This window comes from Schistocerca nitens, chromosome 4 (genome assembly GCF_023898315.1).
Source record: "Schistocerca nitens isolate TAMUIC-IGC-003100 chromosome 4, iqSchNite1.1, whole genome shotgun sequence".
Lineage (NCBI taxonomy): Eukaryota > Metazoa > Arthropoda > Insecta > Orthoptera > Acrididae > Schistocerca > Schistocerca nitens.
Genome location: NC_064617.1, coordinates 886,782,571 through 886,802,821, shown reverse-complemented (window position 1 = coordinate 886,802,821; position 20,251 = coordinate 886,782,571). Strand labels below are relative to the sequence as shown.

Genomic DNA, 20,251 nt, shown 5'->3' with positions numbered 1-20,251 from the left:
GGCTGCAGTACATTAGGTCTTTGTTTTTATAAAACAGGTCTGATGATGGTCATTATCGACTGAAACCGGCAATCTGTTAACAAAAAGTTTGTGACCATAGACTTATATTAAAGGAAACTTATTGTTCATAGACGGTCTCCAGCTTGTTTCTGATGGCCCCGCTTATCATCTCCACCAAAACAAAGCAGAGTAACAGTTCAAGGAGCCAACGGCCTTGCCGCAATGGTAACACCGGTTCCCGTCAGATCACCGAAGTTAAGCGTTGTCGGGCTGGGGTAGCACTTGGATGCGTTATCATCCGGTCTGCTCAGCGCTGTTGTCAAGCGGGGTGTACTCAGCCCTTGCGAGGCAAACTGAGGAGCTACTTGATTGAGAAGTAGCGGCTCTGGTCTCGGAAACTGACATACGGCCGGGAGAGGGTGGTGTTGACCACATGCCCCTCCATATCCGCATCCAGTGACGCCTGTTCTAAATGTTCTAATGTGTGTGAATTCCTAACGGACAAAACTGCTAAGGTCATCGGTCCCTAGACTTACACACTACTTAAACTATGCTAAGAACAACACACAAACCCGTGCCCGAGGGAGGCGAGCAGTGCGGACCCTGTGCGTTCAGGATGACACGGTGGCCGGTCGGTGCCGTTGGGTCAACACGGCCTGTTCGGGCGAAGCTGAGTTTTTTAACAGTTCAAGATCACTAAAGGAAAAGTTTCCACAGCAAATAAATAGAACTTATTGCCTCCAGTTAAACTTCGCCAAGTCTGCTTCGCTCACGTAAGACCACCGTCCACCCAGCTACTTGCCTCCGCAGTATAATTAGAGGTCTGTACCTACTGAGCGTGTGCACACTCGTTTAACGGCAACAGTCGCCTACACAACCGTAAATTACTCGACCAAAAACGCACTCCCGCACACGCGAACGCAATTTCGCGGACTCCTTAAGTTTCCAGTACTCGAAGGAAAAAGTTGGATGATCATCTACTCCCGACTAGGGAAATATACTATGAAATCACCACATCCGCCGCTGAAGGCAAAAGACTAGTCTCCTACGAACCGACTTTTCGACTTGTCGATTTCGCGAGCTCCTAGCCACTCCTCCACGAAACTGTCAATTCTTGTTGACAACACAGTTCATTAGCTACTCGCACAGAACATTACAGTCGTTTCACTGCTTTGCCACGCGAAACTTTGACGCGAATCGCCATAACAGTTTAGGAATCTCCTGGCAGTAAGTCATGCGATTTCCCCAAGGCACAAAATTCGTCACCCCCACGGTCGTGACCAGACGATATCAGTGACAGCTGATTGCAAGACTGAGCCAGTACAGAGCTAAACAATCAGCAAAGTCAAACTTACCGACATTTTGTTGAGTGATGAGATATGATGCGCCACAAACTATGTCCAATTAACCTGGCTCTGTCAGAGTCGAAATACAAACTTTTGACGTAACTAAGGTGGCCTGCTATCTGTCATGCGTCTCATCTCAGTCAAGCCCCGACGCATTGACCTCCAGACAATAGACTGTCGTTTGTACTTATAATAATTTTTGTTACATCTGTGTCGTCAGACAAGCCAAGTTACCAATTATTTTCCTAGCCAAGTTATAGTGTCCTACATCAGTCTGTCCGGTGCAAACCGTTCCAGAACACACTGCAGTAATTCTCCCTTAATTCTTAGTCTTAGAAAATGTGTTTTTCTGATGAACAGTTTTTCTTTCCTCGGCCGTCCAGTCCTTGAGCTCGCCCACATCTTGTTGCCAAGAGGTGTCTGCCTTCGAATACTGCGTCTTACTTTCAGTTTGCGCCTCACGTATTCTTACACTGGCTTTCGGAACAATTTCTGCCGACGCGCCCTGCAGCCCGCCACAATGATGCCCCGCCCCTGGGGTTCGACCACCCCACCTACACAGCGTGGGTCCTCTCCTGTCGCCGCCCGCTAGCGGGAATTCTGGTTCCAATATTTGATTAAAACCGAAGTATCTCGCCACCTGCAACTCTGATCACCGTGCGGTTTCCACCAAACGCTCTTAAATAAACGACCGCAGCCTTACATTTCCTGTTCCAACCTCTTTCACCTGTTGCTCAATCCTTATGCTCACAACAACAGGGATATTAGCAGTGAGTAATTGTACATATCACTGCCATGTCTCACAGTTTAATGTATTCTCAAAGGCAAAACCTAGATACTTCGTTGAATCACAATTTCTGGGTAAGTTCATTTTTGTGTAAAAGAAATCCAGCATTATTGTCTCAGCACTTGAGTAGACCGCCTCATAAGTTTTATTGTTCAGGATCAGTCAGTGGCGGTTTTCGCTAATACAACTGGGTGGGGGGGGGGGGGGGGGGTCACATGCTAATTCACTGTTGTCCACAAAAATTAGAATTATTGAAAGCTTTGTATGAATCACACTCAATACAATAGCTAAAAATAACATTAGTTGCAGCTATACATAATCGAGAAGCCTACCTAAGTGGTATTATAGTACATAAAATCTATTTTTCAGTTTTTCTTTCAAGCACACAAGTCAGTAACCTATTCATTGAAATTGGATATGTTATATCTTTTACTACCTCGAGCGTTATCAATCACTGTGCTTCTTGAACATACCTGGATCTCTTCAGAGCAGAGTAGCAGCCCTCAGCTCACTGTGAGTCTTATCCATGTGGAAAGGTTAGAGATTTCTGAAAGCGTTGTTTCCAGATCGATTCGAGCTATTAACAGAAGGAGGTTAACAGTCCCACTCACGATCCGGAAGTCTTGACGTCTGCAGAAAATGACTAGTTTAGTTTTCAGACGTTCGTCCACTAAAAATGAACATCCTTCTATGGTCTGTGAGATCAGCTGAACAATGAGTCAATTTTTATATGCCGCAAAGCTCTCAGAGTCGAAAAGAGGTTAACTTCCATCGGTTTTCATATAATCATATTTTGCAAGACACTCAGAATAAGAAACAAATGCTGCAGAGCTCAAATTTACAAACGAAAGTCCTTATGACGGTGTCAACAACCATACTATGTTTCTGGAAGAAACACTGTCTGTAGCGAATTTTGGATTTGGTGGAACGGGATTTTTTTGTTATAGATATAATGAAAAATGGTGTAAACTTTACGCAGATTTAATGTGCCATCAGTGCCATTGTTGCCGATTATTTCACGTAAGGACTTCACTTGGTTAAAGTGTGTGGCATTGCCATTGCGTGAGTCGGCTCCATGTACTTTCTTTTCCCTTAAGAAATGTGAAGGATAGTTGTGACAGTGATGTGCATCTTCTATAGGGCGTATCTGGCTTCAGTAGTACTCCTGGTCATTATCGGTAGATCATTTGCTAAGGCGTGGCTTTTAATATCTATTCGTTTAGTAGTTGTTTTCATATTTATTGGCTCAAATGGTTCAAATGGCTCTGAGCACTATGGGACTTAACATCTAAGGTCATCAGTCCCCTATAAATTAGAACTACTTAAACCTAACTAACCTCAGGACATCACATACATCCATGCCCGAGGCAGGATTCGAACCTGCGACCGTAGCGGTCACGCGGTTCCAGACTGAAGCGCCTAGAACCGCTCGGCCACTCCGGCCGGCCATATTTATTCCAAGTACTTCTTTCTGCCATGTACTTCTTTCTTTCTCATTGTGGTCTGTTCATCACAGATCATCACTTTCAAACATCGCCCTCCATGACTTGTCATATATCTTCCAGTCTCTGATTGACAGACAATTTTGCCCTCTATGGTACCCTCTGTGGCGCGGGAAGTTACACGTCATGTCTGAAAACATATCTTATCATTATCTCCTTTGCAGTTAGTGTTTTGCATACTTTCCTCGCCGACTTTGAGGAGAACCACATCATTTGTTATATCAATCCCCTTAATTCTGTACGTTGTTCTGGGAGAATCATGCCTCAAACGTTTTGCTAATCTTCTTATCCTGTTTTTTTTGCAATCCGTGATCCACTTCCACACGGTGCTCTGTTCAAGACATGCATTCTCAGAAATTCCTTCCTCAAGTTAAGGGCTATGTGTTGACTTCTGCCCGCATCTCGTGCTCGTGCGGTAGCGTTCTCGCTTCCCACGCCCGGGTTCCCGGGTTCGATTCCCGGCGGGCTCAGGGATTTTCTCTGCCTCGTGATGGCTGGGTGTTGTGTGCTGTCCTTAGGTTAGTTAGGTTTAAGTAGTTCTAAGTTCTAGGGGACTGATGACCATAGATGTTAAGTCCCATAGTGCTCAGAGCCATTTGAACCATTTGTTGACTTCTGAGCCGGCCGCGGTTGTCTCGCGGTTCTAGCCGCTCAGTCCGGAACCGCGCGACTGTTACGGTCGCAGGTTCGAATCCTGCCTCGGGCATGGATGTGTGTGATGTCCTTAGGTTAATTAGGTTTAAGTAGTTCTAAGTTCTAGGGGACTAATGACCACAGATGTTAAGTCCCATAGTGCTCACAGCCATTTGAACCATTTTTTTTTTTTTTTTTTTTTTTTTACTTCTGATGATGAGGAATATTCTCTTTGCCCGAGCTAGCATTCTTGCTATTACTACCCTCTAAGAAAGAATTAGAGGTCCTTCTGAATGGAATAAGGACATGAAGTTAACTGACAGTAAACTAATAAAAGACAAAGGTTTTGAGGAGAAATGAGATTAGCGATAAAATTTACATCATCACGTAGTAGAAGAAGAGATAAAATTCTGATATCTTCTACATCTACATCTGCATGGTTACTCTGCAATTCACACTTAAGTGCCTGGCAGAGGGTTCATCGAACCATTTTCATACTACTTCTCTACCATTCCACTCTCGAAAGGAGCATGGGAAAAAGGAACACCTAAATTTTTCCGTTCGAGCTATGATTTCTCTTATTTTATTATGATGATCATTTCTTCCTACGTAGGTGGGTGTCAACAAAATATTTTCGCTTTCGGAAGAGAAATTTGGTGAATAAAATTTCATAAATAGATCTCGCCGCAAAGAAAACCGCCTTTGCTTCAGTGACTGCCACCCCAACTCGCGTATCATATCACTCTCACCCCTGTTGCGCTATAGCACGAAACGGGCTGCCCTTCTTTGCACTTTTTCGATGTCCTCCTTCAATCATACCTGGTAAGGATCACACACCTCGCAGCAATATTCCAGCAGAGGACGGACAAGTGTAATGTGGGCTGTCTCTTTAGTGGGTTTGTCGCATCTTCTAAGTGTTCTGCCAACAAAGCGCAGTCTTTGTTTCGCCTTCCCCACAATATTATCTATGTGGTCTTTCCAATTTAAGTTGCTCGTAATTGTAATTCCTAGGTATTTAGTCGAATTGACAGCCCTTAGATTTGTGCGATTTATCGTATACCCAAAATGTATAGGATTTCATTTAGTACCCGTGTGGATGACCTCGCACTTTTCTTTGTTTACTGCTAATTGCCACTTTTCGCACCATAAAGCAATTGTCTCTAGATCATTTTGTAATTGGAATTGATTGTCCGATGATTGTACTAGACGGAAAATTACAGCATCATCTGCAAACAATCTAAGGAGGCTGCTCAGATTATCACCTAGATAATTTATGTAAATCAGGAACAGCAGTGGGCCTATGACACTACCTTGAGGAACGCCAGATATCACTTCTGTTCTACTCGATGATTTACCGTCTATCACTACGAACTGTGAGTTCTCTGAGAGGAAATCACGAATCTAGTCACACATCTGAGACGATACTCCATATGCATTTGATTAATAGCCGCTTGTGAGGAACAGTATCAAAAGCCTTCTGGAAATCTAGGAATATGGAATCGATCTGAGATCCCTTGTCGACAGCACTCATTAGTTCATGGGAATAAAGAGCTAGCTGCGTTGCACAACGATATTTTCTGATTCCGTGTTGGTTATGCATCAATAAGTCATTTTCTTCAAGGTGATTCAAAATGTTCGAGAACGGCAATGCTCCAAAATCCTACTGCAAATTTAGGTCAGAGATGTGGGTCTGTAATTCAAGGGGTTACTCGTATCTCCTTTCTTCAATAGAAGTAAAGCAAAGTATGACGAACGATCCAAAAAGGACACAAGAAGGATTCTGGCACAGGCAGGAAGGCAATTCGTTTCTAAAAGGATATTATCATTGATACACTAGTATCAAACAAAATTTCTGAGACAATATGCCTGGAGCATATCATTGTGCTGAAAGCGAATCATGCGCTGTGGGAAAAGAGGAAAAGAATTTAATCGAAGATGTTGTGTCCATAAGTCTGCTGGAAACTGAGTGGACTTGTAAGAAGTGAGGGGATTCTCCGCTGAGTGGACGAGGAGGGAAAGATGTGCAAAACGCCGATTACGTTAAGGTACAGGAATTTAGGACGTGTGTCAAGAGGTCGGGGAATGGCATTTGTGCTGGAAGGTGGAAGTGTACAGGGCAAGAAATGGAATGAGGAGACGGTATAACATTACTGGCAGGGAGTGCCCGACTGTGGTAGTTTATCTGTGTGGTAGAAGTCTTTCTACCTGATTTTGTGTATACAGACTGAAGTGGCAAGGCAAACTTTGGACCAAGGGCAGGAATCGAACCGAGGTGTCCTGCTTCTGAGGCAGGTGCGTTAGCCACTAAGCCACCTTGGCACACCGGTTCACACATCTGCATGGATTACCCCGGCACGCCGTCTTCCTCGATCCGAATTTTCGCTGCCACACCAGTCTATTTTCAATTCCCCATTACACACGAAAAGAACTGCCGAGGCTCTCCATGTTCTGGAATAGCACCTGAGCAACGAAGGTAAATGGGGATCCAGTCTGAAAGGGGTAAGGGGGAATTTAAAGTAGACTGGGGCGGCAGTGAGAATTTGAACCGAGGAGGGAGGTGTGCGAGAGTAATCAGTGTAGTTCTGTGAACAGCTTTGCGAGCTGGCTTAGTGGTTAATGCACCTGCTTAGTAAGCAAGACATCTGGGGTCGATCCCTGACCTTGGCACAAATGTTGACTCGCCGCTTCGGTCTGTATACATAAACTCATATCTGTATGAGATCAGCAATGTGTCTGAAATTGTGCCATTTCCTGTTTACTTGACTCCACTTCTGGAAACTGAGCGTCGATGAAGATGATGTGAAATGATCAGCACAGAACAACCACCCAGTCCTCGAGAGACGAAAATGTCCGACCCAGCCGCGAATCGAACCCGGGACCCCGCAATCTAAAGGCAGAGAGGATAACCGCTGGACCACGATGAGAAAACAAAAATTATAGAGCATTGGTCTCCAAATTACTAGACCATGAGAGCCACATTTCAAGTTTTAAGCTTCAGTGGGGGTTGGAGAAAAGATTTTCAGAGAAATCAAAGAAGAAAATTATAACGAAATTTATTGTCGTTTAAACAGATATAAAAAAAAAGCGAAAAACTCAGGCACACTTCCGTACTGTCTAGAACACTTAACGAGAGGTTGTCTGTTGAACCCAAGATTTTCTCAGACAATGATTCTGACTTAGTCTGGTGTATGAGTGAAATATCTAGTAAATGTTCGTCATTCACATTACTTCTGTATTTAGATTGGTAAATTTTGGCAAATAAAATATTTGTTGACACCTTTAGGTAGTGCTAAATACAGATAACAAACCTCGTGCAAACTCTTCGATCTCGGGGCAGCTTCCTTCTGGAAGACACTTGTGAAACTGAACAAGTATTCCTTCTTTAACTCTGTCGTTCATGTTGTCATCACCTTAAAAATCAATTATTTCAATTTGTGGTCCTACCTAAACATCTCCCACTTCTCAGGAGAAGTGGATAAGGAAAATCTGGATCCATTTGGGATGAGCAGCTAAATATGGAAGCCTGGAAGAGGACTCTTTCTTTAGAAATTCCGCTGCAAACAAGAGCGAGAAACTTGAGAACTGGAAACCGTGTTCACACTTCAACGACTAGCAACTGACCAAGTCCGACATTGTGTTGGGTTCTGCCTGAAATCTTTAACAAGTGCGTCAAGGTCACAAATAAAATTGCCCTTTCGTCGAAGTTGGTTAGTCAGTTAATTCAGATGGAGAGCAACGCCTGACAAGAAAGCTAGTCTCCATTGGCATGCACGAAATGTACTCGCAGTTGCAAATATGGACAACTATCAGCTGTGTAGTGGAATGACAACTATGTAAATTTGAGCTCGACCAGGACTCGAACCCGGATTTCTCGCTTATCGCGAGCGGTCGCCTCACCATGAGGCTACCCGAGCACGCCTCACTGCCAGACCCAGACTTCCGTATGTTGTCAACCACGAGTCTACAAGTTGCACTCCTACACTCATTATATATATTCCCGTAGAGGCGAGACATTTTACATGAAAGTCGCTTGCCCTGTGTCGGTTGGTTAATACGATACTCCAGTGCCTGTGTTGTTCACAAGTACGACGCAGTACTCCGGACATGCGTGCATGTACGGCGCAGTGAATGACGAGTGTAGGTTGTGGACACATGGTTGATGGCATATGAAAGTTTGGTTGTGGCCGTTAGTCGTTCAAATGGTTCAAACGGCTCTGAGCACTATGGGACTTAACAGCTGAGTTCATCAGTCCCTAGACTTAGAACCACTTGAACCTAACTAAGCTAAGGACATCAGACACATCCATGCCCGAGGCAGGATTCGAACCTGCGACCGTAGCGTTCGAGCGGCTCTAGACTGAAGCGCCTAGAACCGCTGGGCCATATCGGCCGGCCCGTTAGTCGTGCTCGGATAATCTAGTGAATGCCGGCACGGTAACTCAGCGTGTTCGGACAGCGGGTTAGCTGCCCATTGTAATAAAAAATAAAAAATAAATTAATTAAAAATAAAAGATACAACTGAGTGCATGTGTTAACGGCGAACTTGAACAGGTGTCACGAAACGTTCACCTCCAACAAATGCAACGAACAATACGGAAAAAAATGCGATTAAAAAAAATGGTAAAGCGACCGCTCGAGGCAAGCGGGGAATCCGGGTTCGAGTCCCGATCAAGCACAAATTTTCATAGTCTCCATTGCATTTTACAGCTGACGTTTGTCCATGTTCGTCACTACGAATACAGTTCATGTATTTCGCAACAGCTGTAGTCGCCGCAGTGCCCGTTCCTTCGGACATGCATGCATGGAAAGACGAATTGACGTTGTTTGAGTCCATGACATAGAATGAAATTTACAACAATTAATAAGACTTCGTTACAGAGGACACAACCACTGACTATGCACAAAGTCCTTCCGGATAAGGAACGCAGTGTACTGCCAAGGATTTGGTAACGCCACTTGACCCAAATTGTGAGTTCAGTCTTCCAACGAAATCTGTATATTTGTCACTCCTGATTGAGTACCAAACAGACTTTTCTCGTAACTGATTGTATAAATTACTAGCAGTAGAGACAAGTAGAATGGCCACAGGAAGGGTGTCCGGCCACCCTCCATCACTAACCTTGCCAAATTGTTGCAAAACTTTCGCTCGAGCACGGTCTCGATTAAACCTCTTCACGGCCGGATGTGGCCCACAGGATATACAGGTGTCTCGGAGAGCCCTGTTCTAGGAGAAGGTGGGGACCAGAACGCCGTTGTGAGATCAGGACAGGGGAAGTCGTGTCGTGCCACATTAAGCCAGTCACTAGACATGTGACTCTCCTCACCCTCAGTAAATAAAAAACAACTCTTCTACACGGCCCCGAATTTTTATGTTAAGTTTGTCGTCCGCCTCATTTCTGACGTTCCTCAATATCTTGACGTTTCTTTCATTTACTTTAAAATCATTCTATGCGTTCAGTAGACGCTTCACTCAATTCAGAACGACCGGTACGACAGTCTACGGTTCAAATGGCTCTAAGCAATATGGGACTTAACATCTGACATCATCAGTCCCCTAGACTTAGAACTACTTAAACCTAACTAACCTAAGGACCCACACACATCCATGCCCGAATTCGGATTCGAACCTGCGACCGGAGCGGTCACGCGGTTCCAGACTGAAGCGCCTAGAACCGCCCGGCCACAGCGACCGGCTAGGACAGCCTGCCTCAGTCTAATAGAGGATAGCAATTACATGCGAGTCTTATCACTGATACCATTTTACCCTACACTTTTGATCGAACTTCTGAGCCTGTCTTATTTCTTTCATTGCTTCTTCGACGTGCATGTTGAACATTAGACAGGAATGACTTCGTGAGGTATGTTTCAATCCTAGCACATCATTGTTGGCTTTCGTCTATCTAGTACCAGGCCGGAAAGAAATGGAGATAAACCATCGCGCCGGCCGTTGTGGCCGAGCGGTTCTAGGCACTTCAGTCTGGAACCGCGCGACCGCTACGGTCGGAGGTTCGAATCCTGCTTCGGGCATTTGTGTGTGTGATGTCCTTCGGTTACTTAGGTTTAAGTTCTCCTAAGTCTAGGGGGAGCCATAAACCATCGCCTTGGCTAACGCCTGTTTTCATTCCAAACGAATGGGAGATATCGCCCATCAGTATTACCTACAAAATTTTGTGGGAGTTAGTCGTCCTGTTGTTCACACGCCACGGAAGCAATATTTTAAACAGAGTGGGTTCGATAGAGTGGTTTATGCGACTATTTTGAAAGCTTTTATTGCTAAATACACTATTGTCCATTAAAATTGCTACACCACGAAGATGACGTGCTACAGACGCGAAATTTAACCGACAGGAAGGAGGCTTTGATATGCAAATGATTAGCTTTTCAGAGCATTCACACAAGGTTGGCGCCGGTGGCGACACCTACAACGTGCTGACATGAGGAAAGTTTCCAGCCGATTTCTCATACACAAACAGTAGTTGACCGGCGTTGCCTGGTGAAATGTTGTTGTGATGCCTCGTGTAAGGAGGAGATGAAAAATGGCTCTGAGCACTATGAGACTTCTGAGGTCAACAGTCCCCTAGAACTTAGAACCGACCTAAGGACATCACACACATCCATGCACGAGGCAGGATTCGAACCTGCGACCGTAGCGGTCTCGCTGCTCCAGACTGTAGCACCTAGAACCGCTCGGCCACCCCGGCCGCCTAAGGAGGAGAAATGCGTACCATCACGTTTCCGACTTTGATAAAGGTCGGATTGTAGCCTATCGCCATTGCGGTTTATCGTATCGCGACATTGCTGCTCGTGTTGGTCGAGATCCAATGACTATTAGCAGAATATGGAATCGGTGGGTTCAGGAGGGTAATACGGAACGCCGTGCTCGATCCCAACAGCCTCGTATCACTAGCAGTCGAGATGACAGCATGGCTGTAACGGATCGTGCAGCCACGTCTCGATCCCTGAGTCAACATATGGGGACGTTTGCAAGACAACAACCATCTGCACGAACACTTCGACGACGTTTGCAGCAGCATGGACTATCAGTTCGGAGACCATGGCTGCGGTTACCCTTGACGCTGCATCACAGACAGGAGCGCCTGCGATGGTGTACTCACGGACGAACCTGGGTGCACGAATGGCAGAACGTCATTTTTTTCGGATGAGTCCAGGTTCTGTATACAGCATCATGATGGTCGCATCCGCGGTGAACGCACATTAGAAGCGTGTATTCGTCATCGCCATACTGGCGTATCACCCGGCGTGATAGCATGGGGTGCCACTGGTTACACGTCTCGGTCACCTCTTGTTCGCATTGACGGCAGTGTGAGCAGTGAACGTTACATTTCAGATGTGTTACGACCCGTGGCTCTACCCTTCATTCGATCCCTGCGAAACCCTACATTACAGCAGGATAATGCACGAACGCATGTTGCAGGACCTGTACGGGCCTTTCTGGATACAGGAAATGTTCGACTGCTGTCCTGGCCAGCACAGTCTTCAGATCTCTCACCAACTGAAAACGTCTGTTCAATGGTGGCCGAGCAACTGGTTCGTCACAATACGGCAGGCACTATTCTTGATGAACTGTGGTATCGTGTTGAAGCTGTATGGGCAGCTGTACCTGTACACGCCATACAAGCTCTGTTTGACTCAATGCCCAGGCGTATCAAGGCCGTTATACTGCCAGAGGTGGTTATTCTGGGTACTGACGTCTCAGGATCCACGCACCCAATTTGCGTTAATATGTAATCACATGTCAGTTGCTGTATAATATAATTGTCCAACGAATACCCGTTTATCATCTGCATTTCTTCTTGGTGTAGCAATTTTAATGGCTAGTAGTGTAATTACTAACACTTGGCTGAAGCACTGGAGTAAACTGCAGCCGGACCTCTTTTTGAATGTTACAAACAAAACAGTTCGTCTAACGCGCCGTATCGAAGCAGTCTTGGGCCAGGAGACCGCAGCGACGGCGGTGTAAAGTGCGTGGCTACAAAGTGAAAATAGTGCGCGGCCTCTAGCGGGGAACGGTACGGAGAATTTGGCAAGCCCGCGACACAGTGGCCCTGGGCGACCCAGAAAACCGGCAGAGCGGCTCTATGTGGACTAGCGAACCTCTACGGAGGCAGCTGGTAGCCACTGACCCGCTTTCCGCGCCGGCCCCGCTCTCAGAACGGGCTCCGCCACTGCTCTGCTGCAGGCCGGGGGACTGGGAGGCGTCGCGGCGTCGCCAGGGGGCAGCGTGTAGCGGCGCGGGGGCGGCTGGAGGAGCGGGGACCTAGCCGCCAGCACAAAATAGTACCACAGCGTCTCTCCCCGATCACAGAAATTTATTTCCAAGGAACTGCGCTAAATCCACCTATGTCGCTTGCTGCAAATAGTGCAACCTAACTCGTAAAGTTTTATACGAATACACCTCCACGTTTGTTGGCCGTAGAACTTCTCGCCGACGCTCAGCTACTCTCCGTCTGAAACTTCCTGGCAGATTGAAACTGTGTGCTGGACCGAGACTCAAACTCGGGAACTTTGCCTTCTGTGAAGTTTGGAAGGTAGGAGACGTCGTGCTGGCGGAATTAAAGCTGTGAGGACGGGGCGTGAGTCTTGCTTGGATGGCTAAGTTGGTTGAGCATTTGCCCGCGGAAGGCAAAGTTCCCGAGTTCGAGTCTCGGTCCTTCACATAGTTTTAATCTTCCAGGAAGTTTCATGTCAGCGCACACTCAGCTGTAGAGTGAAAATTTCGTTCTAGATACTCTCCGCCTCTTTGTCAGCATCTCTTCCGTCGCCAACTGTACAGTGTTTGCATTCTTTTTTTAAAAAAAGAAATGTTTAACAAGTCACGGTTGCAAAATACTAACACGAATTCCTTACAGACGAATCGAAAAACAGGTAGAAGCTGACCTTAGGGAAGATCAGTTTGTATTCCGTAGAAATGTTGGAAAGCACGAGGCAATACTGACCCTACGACATATCTTAGAAGCTAGGTTAAGGAAAAACAAAACTACGTTTACAGCGTTTGTAGACTTAGAGAAAGCTTTTGTCAATACTGACTCGAATACACTCTTTCAAATTCTGAAGTTAGCAGGGGTAAAATACAGGGAGCGAAAGGCTATTTACAATTTGTACAGAAATCAGGTGGCAGTTATAAGAGTCGATGGGCATGAAAGAGGAGCAATGGTTGAGAAGGGTGTGTGAAAGGGTTGTACCCTATCCCCGATGTTATTCAGTCTGTATATTGAGCAAGCAGTAATGGAAACCAGAGAAAAATTTGGAGCAAGAATTAGAATCCAGAGAGAAGGAATACAAGCTTTGAGGTTTGACGGCGATATTGTAATTCTGTCGGAGACAGCAAAGACTTGGAAGACTACTTGAACGGAATGGACAGTGTCTTCAAAGGAATCTATAAGATGAACATCAAGAAAAGCAAAACGAGGATAATGGAATGTAGTCGAATTAAGTCGGGTGAAGCTGAGGGAATTAGATTAAGAAATGAGACACTTAAAGTAGTAAAGGAGTTTTGCTATTTGGGGAACAAAATAACTGATGATTGTCGAAGTAGAGAGGATATAAAATGTAGACTGGCAACGGCAAGTAAAGCGTTTCTGAAGAGAAATTTGTTAACATTGAGTATAGGTTTAAGTTTCAGGAAGTAGTTTCTGAAAGTATTAGTATGGAGTGTAGCCCTGTATGGATGTGAAAAAAGGATGACAAACAGTGTAGACAAAAAAAGAATAGAAGCTTTCGAAATGTGGTGCTACAGAAGAATGCTAAGATTAGATGGGTAGATCACGTAACTAATGAGGAGGTACTGAATATAATTCGGGAGAAGAGGAATTTGTGGCACAGCTTGACTAGAAAAAGGGATCGGCTGGCAGCACACATTCTAAGGCATCAAGGGATTATCAGTTTAGTACTGGAGGGAAGTTTGGAGGGTAAAAATGGTAAACGGGTGTAACGACGGAAATGCATATCCTCCTATTTCCATCTATTGCACTGCAATTTTTTTTCTTATTTTGTTACCTGAAGATATAACATTTCTGTGTCTTTGTATATTGTAATTGTTTTACTATTTGTATATATTTATGCATTTATGTCGATTTATAATTGGTTTGTTTTGTGAATATTATTTGTATTTATACGCTGGGTCTGGCCTAGGGAAAACTATGCTATCGAACGAATACATCGATAGGTCGTGTGGAGAACCCAAGTGTTTAGGATCTTTGGTAGTGTTAACTATACCGCATGGAGCGCGGGCAGAGCAGAGGAGTCTGGCTGGGGTAGTGCAGTGGAGCAGGTGTGTTGTGTGACGCTCACGCGAGTTGCCGCGCTTTCGGGGTTTGGCAGCATGTAATTGCGCTCGATTTGCTATGATAGTTTCTGACACGGTGTCGCGGACGGAAAGCATTAGCTGGCGCACATCAAGAGCCCGTTTCGCCTGGTGACCGTGTCGAGAAGAAGGCGCGCCAACATCCAGCTTCTGCAACAGCGACGGCCGACAATGAGTGACTGTCGCCACCTCCTCGATCGACGGCTTCAAACCTTCAATCATCCAACAACGAAGACTGGAACCACGTAAAGTTTTAGAACTGTATGGCAGACCTCAGCTTTTCAAACTGTTCAAATCAGAAAATTAAAGCAACGTAGCATGAACCTTTGTTGCTCATTGCCCCAATTGCATTACCAAGCAGGGTCCCTTCCTTTTCCGGAATTAACCCGAGTGTCGTTGAAATTCAAACGCCAGAATCATTCGATTTCACTGCTTTAATTTCAAAGTTCAGTTAAGGTATTCATATCTGGCTACAATATTTAGATTCCACAAGCACAAATTAAGAGTGCGAGTTTTGTTACCGCATTTTAGCTTACCTGTGACTGCAGCTCAGCTTGGTACGTACTAAATTTCACTATTGTTAATTGTTCAGAATCATTTAATTCAAGTTCAAAGTTAAATCTCTTATTTCTAAATTGCGTAGATTCAAGTAGCTTTTGAAATGATTGTTGAGGTAGTCCAAGACTAACCGTATCTTACTGAATTTCGATGTGCTTCAGAAAGAAAGCTCACTATTAACTTTAGTCACTAAATTAACTTTCGATTTTCCGGTTTTATTAATTCTTTTGCTAAATTAAGTCAGAGTGTAGCGAAATTTATTACTCCTGACAAACTTTCAGTTTTCACACTACACGTGTCAACCTTCAGTTGCCACGCTTCTAGAGCTAATTATATGTGTAATAACCTTTCTTTTTCAGTTACTATAGTAATTGTCCTTAGGACTGGCGACCGTAATTTCCCCCAAATCTCAAATATCTAATTAGCGCCAATTAATTGTTAACGTGATGACCGCACATTTACTTTCTTTATTAATTTTACCCCTTTTCAAAATTAATTTCCACCAGTTTCATTTTCATTTTTCGTTTCATCATTTAGATGTAACCCTTTCCTCCCTCTTCACCGACAGATTAACTTCGGTGACGATTGCTTTTCCCAAATTTCCATTAGGTACACGCGGTTTAATTTTTCACTGTCATTAAGGTCGAAAAGAGAGGGGGAGGTTACACGTGGCGACCTGGTGACAGGACGATCTTTGGATTTGAGGTTGTTCTGGACACGAATTTTGCATTGTGCAAATCTCGTAACAAAGTACTGGTTACAAAATGGTCGATACGTCAGCGAGAATATTAGTGTGAGGAATCCTAATTAGATTTGAGATTTTGCATTTATATTGAAAATTATTAAAATGAGTGAAGGCAACAATTACCATAATTTGGTAGACTTGGATACGGAACAATCGGTCGAACAGTGGGAAACGCGCACCGCGGTACCCATTGTTCAGCGGCAGGCGGCTAGCATGAAAGACGCAACCGCCGAAACGCAACAAAGAGCAGAAATGGAATTCCGAACTTTAGAAAATGTTTCGGAATCGGAAGTGAAAATCAAATGTGAATCCCTTGATTACGAATACGGGGGGACAATTAAAGAGGAAGCCGCTACGGAAGTAAAACCGTTAGTTTCCGGGAATTTAACTGATTTATTGAATGTTTTGATTAACGAAATCACGAGTCAGTCTGAAAAAATTGAACGGAAGCTAGACAATCAGAACAAAGCTATTAATGTTGTTAACAACAATGTTGGAGTTGTTAATGCAAAAGTTGATAAAATCAAAGAAGATATTGTTGTGATTAATACCGAAATCGGTAATCTTAAACAGGAAATGATAGGTGTTCAGCATAAATACTCGTTTTTATTCCGAAATTAGCAGAATCGAGAAAAGTGTAGGAGTAGCAGTTGCTCCGGTCATCAAGACTAAGGTGACGGAACAAATTCAATTAGTGAAAAAAGAGGATCAAAAGAAGATGGAAACTTTAAAGGCTTTAGTATCCGAAGTAGATACCAAAGTGACGAAGCAGGCTAATACCTGCGAAGAAAAAAAAAGGGAAGAAGAAACGCTTGCGACAACCACTTGCCAAGTAATTACGAGAGTGTCGGAATTAGAAAAGAAACTTGACGAAAAACAGAGCTATGTGCAAATCTGTGCACATAGTTCGGAATTGTTGACGAAAGTGGAGCGGTTCGACCCCTTGAAAAAAGGCGGTATACACCCGACGGATTTCATTAAAAATTGTGAAAGAGTTTTACCCAGATCATGGACTAATGAGAGAAAAATTAATGCGGTTATTGATGTGTTGGCTGGTGATGCCAAGCTTTGGGGCTTAAACCTCAACATTACGAACCGGACTTTTGACGAGTTTAAAAATTTGTTTCTGGCTGAATACTGGTCAGAGCAAAAACAGCAAAGTGTCTGGCGCGAATTTGTCGTATCGAGGCCTTTCGATGCGAATTCGCGCGACTCGATGAAGGAGTTTTGTGAGGGCTGGATCCGCAAGTTGGAATATTTGCGTGATCGCCGCACGGAATCCGAAATAGTCTGGTAACTCTACAAGAAGCTTCCAGATGATACAAAACGCTACATAGGAAGCAATTACAGGGCAATCAATGATTTCCTGGAAAGAGTTGAGGACGAGGACAATTGGCGCAATAATCGCGATAGTGGTAGAGGCCGTGGTAACAACAACGGGTACCACAGCAACCACAACAACGACAACCATGGGAATAATGCATACCGCAACCATGGCAGCAATAACAATAATGGTTCGGACCGTAATAACAATCGGTACAATGCAAATAATAACAGGAATGACGGAAACCAGTATCATACTAACGTGATACGGGCTTCACAGGATAGTAATAACGCCAGAGAGTGCGATAAGCCGCCTCAGCAGCATCCGGGGAGCAGATCTGCTGGGACGAGACAGGGAAACCATTAGCCGCGCCGGTGAGGGGCCCACCGGGCGTGGAGAAATTTTGGAGGCCCAATAACAGGAGAAAACGCAGGTGTCGTCGTTATGAAAATTCCGTATGGAATATTCAACGGCGGGAGAGTGTGCCAGTGTTATGAGAAAGGAGTGCGCCCACAAGTAGTAGATCAGCTGTAGACACGGCGGTAGAAAATACATTCACTGTCAGTGAGAACAATTTAAGTAGTGTTCCGGAAAACGATTATAAAGTGGCAGCTGTAACACCCACATCGGAAATGAAGATTGAGTTTACGAATGATTCGCAATTGTTGAGAGAAGATCAGATGTCGGATAACACGTTCGTCATTGAGCGAGGGGATGCAGAGAGGGGTGAGGTCTGGTTAAGGCAGTTCGGTCGCTTATACGACGAACTAAGAGATTATAGGGGCCTGTACGGGAGAAGTGTTTATGGGGAGCGCGGGCAGGATTTGCCGACAGTGCTGGCCCTAACCGGCAGACTTTACTAGAAATAGTTGATGTTAATGGGGAGCACGAGCAAGATTCGTCGTGTTTCGTCCCGCAGGAGTTGGATGTTGAAGTAGTAACGGAAAGTTCTCGCCCTGACCGGCAGACTTTACCGAAAGTTATAGTGGTAGAAGTAGCCGACCCATCCGACGCAAACCTCCAGTTTAAACATTGCGAGAGTATTAAGGAGAAAGATTGCGAAAATTTTAGTGATAGCCGGACACGAATGGTAGAAAAGCACATAGATTACAGCGTATATGAGGTTAGAGTCAGACGATAGCAGTGTGGGTTGCGCAGATCTAGAGGAAGTAATTGCAGATACTACTGGGCACATTCCTCCACGTAGATTGGCAGATGAGATCAATCTGACCAAAGAGGAATCAACGAAGGTGACAATTAATGAATTGATAGCAAAGCAACACTCACTAGTTGACGAGTTACAGGAAAAGGTTTCGGTATTGGAGGCGAAGCTACAGACTAAGCCTCAGGACAAACGTGTTGAAATTAAAACTGTATGTGAACAGAGGCTGAAAAGGCCGCCAGATAAGCCGGATTTAGGATCAAAGCCGGATGGTTTTTTCTGGAATGACCTGGATATAGACGAGGATTTACTGTGGGAAAATAAAGAAACAATCGAGGACAAGTGTAGACAGATAGAAGTGTCTGTTAATATGCACGACCTACAACTAAACGTGTTGATTGACACCGGTGCAGAATTGAGTGCTGTATCTGGGAAAATATTTGAGTTACTGAAAGACAGACCTGGCATTGTAGTTATGCCAGTAACAGGAGTGAAAATTATCGGTGCTACTGGGAAGGCCAGTAAACCGCTCACAAAACAGATTTTTGTCAACTTCGAGATATGTGGGGCACGATTTGAACAAGAGTTTGTCGTCGTGCCAGACTTAACTACGGAAGTAATTATCGGGTTAGATTGGCTATTAAAGTACCGTGCAGTGATTAATTGCGAAAGCAAAACTTTGACATGTACGTCACAAGATAAAACAATAGTAGTTAGTTTTGACGAGGCAGGAGACGGTGTGCATAGGCAATACCAGCCTATACACATTGTTAACTGGCCGGATGCTATTGACGTAGGTATGAATTTGAACTACTGTAATGTGAGGAATCTCGGCATTGACAATAGTGTAGAAAGTGAATTGGAAAGTATTGTAGACGGTGTGTCAAACGTGACACACGAACATAGACGAGGCCTGTATGAAGTAATAATGAGGAATAAGAGTGTGTTTTCAGACAAACCGGGACTTGTGGAAGGATATAAATGCAAGTTGCATGTAATTCCGCACGGACCATTCTTCGTGAGACCGTATGCTATACCGCTGTCCAAAAAGGAAGCAGTGCAACGGGAGATAGATAAGATGATCGAATGGGCAGTGATTGAAAGAAGTACGAGTCCATACAATAACGGTTTGGTCATTGTAGCAAAACGGGATGGTAGTGTGCGTATTGTGATTGACGCACGCACGTTGAATAGGGTCGTTCAACGTGAAACAGACAGACCAGAGAGTATGGAGGAGATTTTGCAACGTTTTCATGACGTTAAGTTCATGACTAGCCTCGATCTGACGGCTAGTTACTGGCAAATAGAACTCGAAGAAGAATCTAGGCCATACACCGCCTTCTTGTTTGTGGCCAGGTGTTATCAGTATAGAGTACTGCCGTTTGGACTTAATATATCTGTGTCCGTATTCATCAGGGCCCTAGATAAAGTGCTAGGACCGGCTTTGAGTTCAAAATTAACTGTATATGTTGACGACCTATTGTTGGCCAATGCCACTTGGCATGACCATTGTGACCTGTTAGATGAAGTTTTTAGAGCATTGCGCCATGGCGAAATGACTCTAAAGCTAAAGAAATGCGAATTTGTGAAGTAGGAACTGAAATTTTTAGGGCATGTAATTACCACTGCTGGTATTACGAAGGACCCAGAGAAACTAGAGGCAATAAGGAATTGTACTCCACCCAAGTCTAGGAAACAGTTAAAAAGTTTTCTAGGGCTAACAGGATTTTACCGTAAATTTGTAAAAGGACAAGAGTTTAATGATGAAAATTTGAATAACCTCTTACGCAAAAATGTTCCGTTTGTGTGGACCGACGGGTGTCAGGCCGCTTTCGAGAGATTAAAAGACGAGTTGTTAAGATCTAACATA

The 20,251-nt window shown here is 44.4% G+C and overlaps 1 pseudogene; it reads left to right on the top strand.

The window, feature by feature from the left end:
- Positions 1–204: 204 nt before the first annotated feature.
- Positions 205–322, top strand: LOC126254833 (5S ribosomal RNA; annotated as a pseudogene).
- Positions 323–20,251: the final 19,929 nt, after the last annotated feature.